The sequence below is a fragment of the Misgurnus anguillicaudatus genome, chromosome 8, assembly GCF_027580225.2.
Source record: "Misgurnus anguillicaudatus chromosome 8, ASM2758022v2, whole genome shotgun sequence".
In the NCBI taxonomy this organism is placed as follows: domain Eukaryota; kingdom Metazoa; phylum Chordata; class Actinopteri; order Cypriniformes; family Cobitidae; genus Misgurnus; species Misgurnus anguillicaudatus.
In genome coordinates, this window is record NC_073344.2 from 32,932,686 (window position 1) to 32,944,136 (window position 11,451).

Sequence of the window (11,451 nt, forward strand, 5' to 3'; positions counted from 1 at the left end):
TTGTGTGTGTGTGTCTTGACAATGTGACTCTTTGACACTGAAAGGACAATATGACTCTTTGACGCTCTCTATATGTGTGTGTGTCTAGACAATGTGACTCGTTGACACTGAATAGACAATATGACTCTTTGACACTTGCTGTGTGTGTGTTCGTGGTAATCCCTTGTGAGGACCCCACAAAGATTCAATATCAGTCATTTTTGACATTGGGGGAATTATTATGGTCCCCATGAGGAGAACAGCTTATAAATCAAAATCAAGCATTGCGCAAGTTCAGGCTGTTCATAACAGTCAAGCATGCATCAGCTGATAATCATCAATACAGTTACGAAACCCATCACAGACGATCTTTTAAAGTTTTGCCGCATCGCTGCTGCTAATTTAAAATTTCTCCAACAACTTATTTACCTATCCAGAACCTGTACCAATATTAAGTTATAAGTTATAAGAATTCTGTGTTTTTCAGCCCATTCTCACCGAAATGCGTACAAATAACACGCATTGTGATTATCGATTATCAAATTCCGATTTTGCATGCATATGATAAGCCAGTCCTTCCCGTTCACCTATATGGCGTATTTTTTGTGTGGTTTTATTTATTGGTTTCTCATTTGTTTTCAGATTTTTTTACCACTGTCGTTTGGGTTTTTGTAACATAAAATGACATCCTAACCCAAACCCCGATTCTAACCCCAACTCCAAGCGACCATGATTTAAAAATAGACAAAAAATTTAGAAACCTATATATTAAATTACATCCTTAAGCAAAACCCAAATCTAACCCTAAACCCAAGCGAAAATGGTTTAAAAAACAGAAAACAGATGAGAAACCATAAATAAAATGACACAAAAAGATACGCCATATAAGTGAACGGGAAGGACTGGCGTATCATATGCATGCAAAATCGGAATTTGACGTATCTATTGCACGATAATCACACTGCGTGTTATTTGTATGCATTTGGTGAGAATGGGTTGGTAATTTCATGGGGGTTTTGTTCTCTTTTTTTTCTTTCTTTTCTTTTCAAATATGTTAAGTGTAAGCATATCATTATGCATACTTAATGGTTCTGCTGTTATCCCAACTAACTGTATGCATATCATTTAATCAATCTTCATTTTGACAAAATGGTCCTGACTAAAAATGATATTTTAGTTATTACTGTACGTCTATGGAAAGTCTCAATTAAACATTGAAACACAACGTGTGTGTGTGTGTGTGTGTGTGTGTGTGTGTGTGCGTGCGTGCGTGCGTGTGTGTGTGTGTGTGTGTGTGTGTGTGTGTGTGTGTGTGTGTGTGTGTGTGCGTGCGTGTGTGCACGAGCTTGTAATTTATGAGATCATAAATTTGTATGTATAACAACAGGGGTAGTACATACACTCTAAAAATGGATGTGTTATAAACAACACAATCAGTGTTATTTTTGGGACAACACACTAAATGCATTGTCTCAAACTAGACACACGTCTGTGTTATTATTGAAACTACTTCAATTTACTTTTTGAATAACTTCAACACAAAATCATCACAAAATGACACATGATGTGAAAATGGAGCATAAAAAATGTGTATAAAATGAGCACATCCGTTTTTAGAGTCCTGTGTCATAATAGATCGAAAGGCTATAAACATACTACAGTAAATTATTTTCTTTATTTTTGTCCATATTTTCTGTTAGGATTAGAGGTGGGGTTAGGGATACAGGAAATAATATTTGATGTTAAAGAAATTGTTATTTCATATTATAATGTGAAAGGTGAGCCGTACAAAACACTGTGGTTAGCTTTTTTCAGATGCACGGATGCACAACAACATAGTTTGTAAGGAAGTTACAGTGGTTCAAATTTAAACCAAGAATGAATTATCAGTCTTAAAATCACATGCTGAACTCTCATGTAATATTTATCTAATTTGACGGTTTCGACCACAAGAGATTAAGGTTCATTATGTAAAGTGATCATATCTTGCTAAAGAGATTAGATGTTAAACAATTTAAAAACCAACAGTGCAGGTATATAAAGCACTTTTGCAGAACTATAACAACTTGCAATTTCTGACTACGGCTTCCATGTTAAATGGGGATGTTGAACTTTTCGGCTTTGTGGTAATTGCTGACCTATCTTAAAAATAAACTGCACACAGGTGTTGTTTCCCATGCAAGTATAAAAGACGAACAAAGAAACCTCGAGTGGGAGTTTCAGGGGTAAAAAACATCACCTGTTGTTTTCACATATGCAGTTGAGTAAAATGTGACTAAGAAACTTCTTGGAGATTAAAATGCAATATGTTTAAAGGGGAATTTCATGATTGTATCAGTGAATAGTAAACAATCATTATGAGAGAAGGATGGTGTTTAGAAACTGACCATATATCTATACAGACGAGACTAGTCTGGCTTCCTGTATTTGCTTGTGCGTAGTACGACTTGCTATCAGAGTTAACATTAGGTCATTTAACTGTCGACTTGCTGTTGAATTTATTGATTTTTTTCTAAAGCCTCATCATCATATAGCTCACATGCTAAACATCAATAATGTACTTTTTTAAAAAATTTGTTGAGTTTAGTTAGTTTAAAAATGTAAAAAAAAATGTGTTGCACTTAAATTTGTACATTTAATCAACTTGAATTTACAAGTCATTTCAACTTATTTTTTCATGATTTGTAACTTAAAAATAAAGTTGAATTAGCTTAAGTTACTTCAACTTTATTTTTACCATTTATAACAACTCATCACTAGTCAAGAAAGTTGAAATGAATTGTAATTTCAAATTGATTAAACTTAAAAACTTCAAGTGTAACAAGGAATTTTTTTCAGTTTTCAGATTGAACTTGTTTATGTGTCACATGTTTGTTAAATTAAGTAGGCCTAATATTTTAATTGACACTCATTGATTTGATTGTTCTGAAAACATAATAACACAGCTTATTTAAAGAAAGTTCAATAATGTCGATTTTCTTGGTGGTTGTAGTTTTTTCCCTTTTTTTGCAAGAAAATGGTCTTTGGCAAATCTTGCATGATTAAACAAACAAAATATTATCGTTTATCAAAGTTATTGTTGCGTAGAAATAGTTTTGTCGTTACATCTTTAAACTGGCAGTTACTAACACCTTAAACTTGTCTGGGTTTTTTTAATAAAGGAAGTTCAATTTAAGTTCAATAATATCGATTTTCTTTGTGATTGTCGCTTTTTTCCCTTTTTTGCAAGAAAATGGTCTTTGGCAAATCTTGCATGATTAAACAAACTAAATATTATCCTTTATCAAAGTTATTGTTGCGTAGAAATTGTTTTGTCGTTACATCTTTAAACTGGCAGTTACTAACACCTTAAACTTTTCATTTTTTTAAATAAAGGAAGTTCAATTTAAGTTCAATAATATCGATTTTCTTGCCGATTGTTGCTTTTTTCCCTTTTTTATTTTTACAAGAAAATGGTCTTTGGCAAATCTTGCATTATTAAACAAACAAAATATTATGCTTTATCAAAGTTATTGTTGCGTAGAAATAGTTTTGTCGTTACATCTTTAAACTGGCAATTACTAACACCTTAAACTTTTCGTGTTTTTAATAAAGGAAGTTCAATTTAAGTTCAATAATATCGATTTTCTTGGTGATTGTCGATTTTTTTCTCCCTTTTTTTTTTACAAGAAAATGGTATTTGGCAAATCTTGCATGATTAAAAAAAAAACAAAATATTATCCTTTATCAAAGTTATTGTTGCGTAGAAAAGTTTTGTCATTCCATCTTTAAAGTGGCAGTTACTAACACCTTAAACTTTTCGTGTTTTTAATGAAGAAAGTTCAATTTAAGTTCAATAATATCGATTTTCTTGGTGATTGTCGCTTTTTTCCCTTTTTTTACAAGAAAATGGTCTTTGGCAAATCTTGCATGATTAAAAAAACAAAATATTATGCTTTATCAAAGTTATTGTTGCGTAGAAATAGTTTTGTCGTTGCATCTTTAAACTGGCAGTTACTAACACCTTAAACTTTTCGTGTTTTTAATAAAGGAAGTTCAATTTAAGTTCAATAATATCGATTTTCTTGGCGATTGTTGCTTTTTTCCCTTTTTTTTACAAGAAAATGGTATTTGGCAAATCTTGCATGATTAAACAAACGAAATATTATCCTTTATCAAAGTTATTGTTGTGTAGAAATAGTTTTGTCGTTACATCTTTAAACTGGCAGTTACTAACACCTTAAACTTTTTGTTTTTTTTAATAAAGGAAGTTCAATTTAAGTTCAATAATATCGATTTTCTTGCCGATTGTTGCTTTTTTCCCTTTTTTTACAAGAAAATGGTATTTGGCAAATCTTGCATGATTAAACAAACGAAATATTATCCTTTATCAAAGTTATTGTTGTGTAGAAATAGTTTTGTCGTTACATCTTTAAACTGGCAGTTACTAACACCTTAAACTTTTCGTGTTTTTAATAAAGGAAGTTCAATTTAAGTTCAATAATATCGATTTTCTTGCCGATTGTTGCTTTTTTCCCTATTTTATTTTTACAAGAAAATGGTCTTTGGCAAATCTTGCATTATTAAACAAACAAAATATTATCCTTTATCAAAGTTATTGTTGTGTAGAAATAGTTTTGTCGTTACATCTTTAAACTGGCAGTTACTAACACCTTAAACTTTTCGTGTTTTTAATAAAGGAAGTTCAAGTTAAGTTCAATAATATCGATTTTCTTTGTGATTGTCGCTTTTTTCCCTTTTTTTACAAGAAAATGGTCTTTGGCAAATCTTGCATGATTAAAAAAAACAAAATATTATGCTTTATCAAAGTTATTGTTGCGTAGAAATAGTTGTTTTGTCGTTGCATCTTTAAACTGGCAGTTACTAACACCTTAAACTTTTCGTGTTTTTAATAAAGGAAGTTCAATTTAAGTTCAATAATATCGATTTTCTTGGCGATTGTTGCTTTTTTCCCTTTTTTTTACAAGAAAATGGTATTTGGCAAATCTAGCATGATTAAACAAACAAAATATTATCCTTTATCAAAGTTATTGTTGCGTAGAAATAGTTTTGTCGTTACATCTTTAAACTGGCAGTTACTAACACCTTAAACTTTTTGTTTTTTTTAATAAAGGAAGTTCAATTTAAGTTCAATAATATCGATTTTCTTGCCGATTGTTGCTTTTTTCCCTTTTTTTAAAAGAAAATGGTCTTTGGCAAATCTTGCATGATTAAACAAACAAAATATTATCCTTTATCAAAGTTATTGTTGCGTAGAAATAGTTTTGTCGTTACATCTTTAAACTGGCAGTTACTAACACCTTAAACTTTTCGTGTTTTTAATAAAGGAAGTTCAATTTAAGTTCAATAATATCGATTTTCTTGCCGATTGTTGCTTTTTTCCCTATTTTATTTTTACAAGAAAATGGTCTTTGGCAAATCTTGCATTATTAAACAAACAAATATTATCCTTTATCAAAGTTATTGTTGCATAGAAATAGTTTTGTCATTGCATCTTGGCAATGTGGCAGTTACTTACACCTTAACCTTTTCCTGTTTTTAATGAAACCACAAATATTTTGCACTGGCACTGTGAATTGATATGGGTGCAGAGTGGCAACCACGAATATAGGTGACAAACTCATTCTAGCAATGACCTTCGTACACTATTTAAAACTGCATATGCTTGCGTGCACTTTAACAAACTTTCCGTGTAACTGCAAGCGTAGGTTTGTTTTTACTACAAATGCTCTGAGAAAAGGGAACTTTTGGTTTTGTTTTGTTTTTTTAATCTTTCAGGTTGGGTATGTGTATGTGTGTGTGTGTGTGTTTTCCTCTTGCTTTCTTTGATCTCTTTAATCAAGTTTCAAAAGCTAGTTGCGAAATATTTCTCCATTCTTCCTTTTGCCCTAATCTTATGTAAAATCTCTCCTTTGTTTTGTGATATTATTACTTTTTTTTTTTTAGAAAATGTCAGTTGCAACTAAAAGCTATCTATATATTGAATAAAATAAAGGTTCACAGTAATTAACATTAAAAAAAAAAGTATGAACTAGTTTAGTTTCCACTACACTAAAAAAAATGGTGTTAAATAGCACGAAAAGCTCGTAATCATAGGGGAACTATTTTTAGTGCTATATAGCACCTATACTGTATACAATGGTGTGAAAAAGTGTTGGCAACCTAGCAGATTTTTTATGTTTTTGCATGTTTATCACACTTTGATGTTTCAGATCTTGAATCAAATTTAAATATTAATCAACACAAGTAAACACAACATGCAGTTTTTAAATAAAGGATTTTATTATGAATGGAAAACAAAATCCAAACACACATGGCCCTGTGTGAAAAAGTGCTTTCCCCCTAAACCTAGTAACTGGTTGGGTCACCCTTAGCAGCAATCAACTTTTTCGATAACTTGCAACATACTTGTCAACCCTCCCGTTTTTCCCGGGATTCTCCTGTATTTTATCATTCTTTCCCTCGGTTGTTGACACCCGCAAATGAAACAAGAAAAAGAAAGGCTTCTCCAGGATTGTTGAAGGATGACGAGTTGTGCACAAAGCTACAACCACCACGCGCATAAATGCTCACGTCCGCCCGCCAGCATACACAAACTCGCACATTTGGATATGCGGGCTGGTACGTGTGGCAGGGTGTGCATATTTTGTAACTTTGCATGTAGGGAAACACTGCTGTTTGTGCCTTAACACTTAACTTAGAAGGTGTTAAGAAAAGCAACATCTGCGACCTGTGTATAACAAGTAATTTGCAGATGCAAGAGAGCCATGCAAACAACCATACAAGGTATACACTGAAAAAATGACTTTCTTACTTTTTGTCTCGTTTTCAGTAAATATATCTAAAAATTCTAAGATGCATTTTCTTGATGAGCAAAATTACCTAAGAGAATAAGTTTAGTGTTTAGACAAAAATATCAAAGTTAAGTGAATTTGTAATTAAAACAAGCAAAAAAATCTGCCAATGGGGTATGAAAATGTTATATTCATTTTTCTTGAATTCAGTGTTTTAAGGCGGAGTGCACGATCTTTGAATGCCAATATTGACATGTGAAATCACTTAAACAAACACACACCTACACCAATAGAATCTGGACTTTCTTTTGATAGACCCTCCCACTCCACACACACCCAACCCAATCAACGATGTCGGTTAGTAGACACACACCTTACTGCTGATTGGCTACAAGTGTGTTTTGGTACTCTGTCCCTTTTCCAAAGCGTTTCTCAAAAATCATGAACCCCGCCTTTAAAGCGTAACTAAACCCCTGGTCAGAGCCTGACTCCGCCCACTGGCAATATTTGAAAAATGCAAGAAAAGTGGGCAGATCCCAACGGAGATAGAGGCGACGAACTAAGCTCGTACCAAGTGTGTGGTGAGATCGTAACAAGGGCGTGGTGAGCTTGAATCTGCTTACGTCACGAGTCATTTTTTGGACTCAACATCCAATAGGAAAATTCAACTGCAGTAGCCACCTTCAACCTGAAGAGGGCATCACTCAGACGTTTTTACACCATATATTGCAGTATTGAAACACTTTATATCCAAATGTCAAAAAAGTTACTAAAATCAATGAACAACACTAATAAAGCATCATTCTTACAGATCATTAACTAAAAAAAGTTGGTTTAGGGTTTAGTTACTCTTTAAGGAAAAGGAAACTTATTTCAAGATTTTTTTTCTTATCCCATTGGCAGGTTTTTTGTGCGTTTATATTATTTTTGTCTTATATATGTATATAACTCATTTTGCTCATCAAGAAAATGCATCATGATTAAAATTTTTTTTAGATATTTGTTTCGAAAACAAGACAAAATACTAAGAAAGAAAGTAATTTTTTGCAGGGTATACCATTGTTTGTATGGCTCTCTTGCAAGTGACTTATACATACATCTTCTGAGTTAAGCATTAAGGCACACATCAATTCTCTTGCGTAGTAGTAAAAACGGGAGTATTGTGGTGTTAGGGCTTAAAATATTTCCCTTAATTTCAAATAACAATGTTGACAAGTATGACTTGCAATGAGTCTGTTACAGCACTGTGGAGGAATTTTCAAACTCATCTTTGCAGAATTGTTGTTATTCAGACACATTGGAGGGTTTTTGAGCATGAACCACCTTTTTTGTGTCACAGCATCTCAAAATTATTGAGGTCAGGACTTTGACTAGTCCACTCCAAAGTCTTCGTTTTGTTTTTCTTCAGCCATTCAGAGGTGGACTTGCTGGTGTGTTTTGGATCATTGTCCTGCTGCAGAACCCAAGTTTGTTTCACCTTGAGGTCAGGAACAGATTGCCGGACATTATCCTTCAGGATTTTTTGGTAGACAGCAAGATTTAATAGTTCCATTTATCACAACAAGTCTTCCAAGTATTGAAGCAGCAAAACATCCCCAGACCATCACACTACCACCACCATATTTTACTGTTGGTATGATGTTATTTTTCTGAAATGCGGTGAAAGGTATAGTCTCACTAACTATAGGCCTATATCTTTGCTTTCTCAATTTTCCAAAGTACTGGAGAACATTTTTGTTAAAAGATTAGATTTTTCTTGAGAAACATTCATTGTTATCCGATAGTCAGTATGGTTTTCGAAACAGCCATTCAACAGCCTTAGCTTTGATAAAAATTACAGAGGCCATTAAACAGGCATTTGATAGCATTGACCATGGTATTTTAATATATAAGTTACATGCACATGGAATCAGGGGTAGAGTATTAAAATGGTTGACTAGTTATTTAGAAAACAGGGAACAGTGTTCATTATGCAGGACATGTATCAAAATGTAAAAAAAATTGGAGTCCCACAAGGTTCTGTATTAGGGCCAAAACTTTTTATTTTATACATCAATGATCTTTGTAAAATGTCAAAAATATTAAGTTTTGTTCTTTTTGCAGATGACACAATTTTTTTAGTTCTTTAAGAAATTTAGAAAATACTACTAACCCAAATTCAAAGAGAAATGGTCCTACTTCAGAAATGGTTCAGGAATAATAATAAACTTTCATTAAATTTAAGTAAAAAAGTTAACACAGTCTCACCCCATGTCGACAATATTTGACGACACTTGACCATTCGTCAATATGTGACGCGGAGGGTATACCTTTCGCGTCATTTTTTGACGAACTGGGGACTTCAATACTATTACGTCCGTTGCATTCTCTTCTCCTATTTTCTTACCATTTTCGCGTCGGTTTAGGGTTAGATTACGCAAAATTAAACAGTGTACGCGAAATTAAACAGTGTACGCGAAATTAAACAGTTGTCACCTGGCGTTGGGGTTAGAAACAGTTGTCACCTGGCGTTGGGGTTAGAGTTAGGTTTGGGTAGGGATGTCATTATGTAAATCTAACCCTAAACCGACGCGAAAATGGCAAGAAAACAGGAGAAGAGAATGCAATGGACGTAATAGTATTGAAGTCCCCAGCTCGTCAAAAAATGACGCGAAAGGTACACCCTCCGCGCCACACACCGACGAATGGTCAAGTGTCGTCAAACACCGACGACATGGGGCGAGACTGGGTTGAAAAAGTTTATGTCGTTTACAAATAATAAATGTCCCAAAAAATCTATTTGTGTTTAAACAGAACTAATATTAAAAGAGTTTATGAATTTAGGTTTTTGGGGGTTCTCATAAATGAGAAATTAAAATGGAAGCCATATATCTCCTATGTAAAAAAAGTTTGTAAAAACCATGTGAACCTGATTTCAGTCACAATCACTTTAAAACAAATGTGTATTGCTGTTGCAGGTGTAAAACATTGGAACTCTTTGGAAGGTGATTAAAAAAAATTTAAACATTTTACAATTTAAGCATAAATGTAAACAAGAAATTGTGAAATTTTATGAAAATGTTTAGAAAATGATTGTGTGTATGATTGGGTATAGGCTATTGCAATTGATTTTCGCCATGTGTATTTTTGTTACTTTTTCTTTAAAATAAAATTGGAGTAGGTTAAATAAGATTTGCTTCTTCGTCCTACTCCTGCGTTTGCATTGAATGTTTAATGTATGCAAATGTTTTGAAAGTTTTTATTATTTTTGAATGAATTTGTGCAAGCACAAATAAAAAACAAAGAACTTTTACGCCAGACGTAATGGGACACACCTTCCTTAAAAGTTCAACTTTCACAAAGTATTTTCCCAAAAGTCTTGGGGATCATCAAGATGTTTTCTGGCAAAACTCAGACGAGCTTTTATGTTCTTTTTGCTCAGCAGTGGTTTTCATCTTGGAACTCTGCCATGCAAGCCCTTTTTGCCCAGTGTCTTTGTTAATATGGAGTCATGAACACTGATTGAGACAAGTAAGGCCTGCAGTTCTTTGGATGTTGTTGTAGGGTCTTTTGTGACCTCTTGGATGAGTCGTCAATGTGCTCTTGAGGTAATTTTGGTCAGCCTGCCACTCCCGGGAAGGTTCTTCACTGTTCCGTGTTTTCGGCATTTGTGGATAATGGCTTTCACTGTGGTTCGCTGAAGTCCCAAAATGAATTTATAATCTTTTCCAGACTGATAAATCTTGATTACTTTTTTTTCCTCATTTGTTCCTGAATTTCTTTGAATCTCAACATGATGCTTTTGAGGATCTTTTGGTCTACTTCACTGTCAAGCAGGTCCTATTTAAGTTTACTGTCAAGCAGGTCCTATTTAAGTTTCTTGATTGTAAACAGGTGTGACAGTAATCAGGCCTGGATGTGGCTATAGAGAAACTGAACTCAGATGTGATAAACCACAGTTATGTTTTAACTGGGGAGGGGGGCAAGAACTTTTTTTATACAGGACCATGTGGATTTGGATTTAGATTTCCCTTCATAATAAAAACATTACTTTAAAAACTGCATCTTGTGTTTACGTGTGTTATCTTTGATTCATATTTAAATGTGTTTGGTGATTTGAAACATTTAAGTGTACTACAGGTACTACATAGATGCTATGTGGCAGTTAAATTGTTCCCCTATGATTACGAGCCAGTGAACAGTTTTTTATTTCATGTTGATTCTATCTTACGTTTCACACCTATGAAATGTGATACTACGAACTTGTGTGCACTCTCTGCAACATTTCACCTTAACATATCAAAAATACACAGGTGATAATACAAACTGAGGTTTATTCACGCTTTCTCTGAGCCGCAGTTCCTTTACCACGCAAATCACCTGAGTTGTGGCCGAAAGCACTTCTTCCTGCCTGAGCCTCTTTTCCTGGCAGTAATGTACACACCAAGCCGCAAATGCACACGTGCAGCAGTGCGTGTACCTGTGCAAAGATGAAACTGGGTGAGGGGAGTGTCGGTGGTTGGGGACATGGAGCTTTAAAAGAGCAAATGTTCATCCTGTTGTTTTGTGATCTGAATGTGGTTTCCATGTGACACAAAGTAAGTATGTGATAATCTCATACATCTTCAACAAATAAACTGTCCTTAGTAGATAACTGTTCCCTGTATGTTATCTACATACCTACCACGTGTAGATGGGT